This window comes from Octopus bimaculoides, chromosome 17 (assembly GCF_001194135.2).
Source record: "Octopus bimaculoides isolate UCB-OBI-ISO-001 chromosome 17, ASM119413v2, whole genome shotgun sequence".
Lineage (NCBI taxonomy): Eukaryota > Metazoa > Mollusca > Cephalopoda > Octopoda > Octopodidae > Octopus > Octopus bimaculoides.
Genome location: NC_068997.1, coordinates 5,605,806 through 5,607,132, shown reverse-complemented (window position 1 = coordinate 5,607,132; position 1,327 = coordinate 5,605,806). Strand labels below are relative to the sequence as shown.

The 1,327-nt window shown below is 28.3% G+C and overlaps 1 protein-coding gene across 2 annotated transcripts in view; it reads right to left on the bottom strand.

Annotated features, from left to right (window-relative positions):
• Window positions 1-1,327, bottom strand: part of LOC106868971 (activin receptor type-2B) — a 55,544-nt gene that overhangs the window by 7,626 nt on the left and 46,591 nt on the right. The window lies entirely within an intron of this gene.

Here is a 1,327-nt window from a genome sequence, read left to right as displayed (position 1 = left end):
ATATATATATATATATATATATACATACGTATATATAATAATAATATTAGGGATAAAAATCCAAATTTACAGGTAAAAATTAAATTAAATTCAATTTATTAAAAATTAAAATTAAATTAAGTTTCACAGTATAAAATATATAAATATATTGTTTTAGCGAAAAGAACCAAGGTTCATGAACTAATCCATGAAAATCCACTGTCACATATAGAAAAATTAATAAGTAAAAGCACGATAAATAAGTATAATATAATACAAAAGTGTTGTGAATGGATTTATTGAACAGAAACCAAAAAAACTCTTTTGTATGTATCTTGGTATTCTGCAGTCTTCTGTGAAAAATATTTCACGCTATGGGAAAATATTACCTTACTTGGAAACAGGTGAAGAATAGCAACAGGAAGAGCATCTTGTCAGAGAAAATTTACTTCAACAAATTTCATCTGACTCCTACCAGCATGATAATGGTAATAGGACAAGTAAGAGTATATTATTGAAGGGACACAACTACAATTACTGTAGTCAGTAAGATTTGAATGTAGGACCTCATGGTCAGTAATACAGCACTTTTAACTACACAGCCATGTATTTTGTTTCAAGTCAATATCTTCCTCAAGCTAATACCAGGTTAAGAACCCTGATTTAACTAATAGTTTCTCTCATCAAAATTATAAGAGGAGGAAAATAATTAATATGAATGACCATCATATATTACTGGTATTTATTTTCATGATTCAAATGAGCCACACCCCCACCAATCACTTCAATTTCAGTTTGAAAGAAAATATCACAATTTTATTAATACAAAATTTGAATACAATAAACACTTTTTCCAATGAAATATCAAATAAGCATGTATGTGTTCATATATATATATATATATATTACAAATTAAAAGGGTAAAGGATTATCAATTTATTAATTAATAAATCAATTAACAATTTTTACCAAGCCCATCGGTATGAAAGCACCATTATTGGTGGAGAACTTATTTAAAAGCTCATATATATTTATAAATATAATTAAGGGATCAGCAAATATTTGCTTCACCATATACCGAAGTTCAGAAATAGCAGCTAAAAAAGCTGAGAATCCCACAGATAGCATCACTTGTAACTCACAAAGGCAAAAACAAGAAGAAAAAACAATGAAAACTAACCAATCCCGATGTTTAACAGTAGACGCGCTTCTAGATCATGATTGATAATAATCAATTTCCTTCATCAGTACTGTATTCCAGAAACGCGTCTACTGTTAAACATCGGAATTGGTTAGTTTTCATTGTTTTTTCTTCTTGTTTTTGCCTTTGTGAGTTACAAGTGATGCT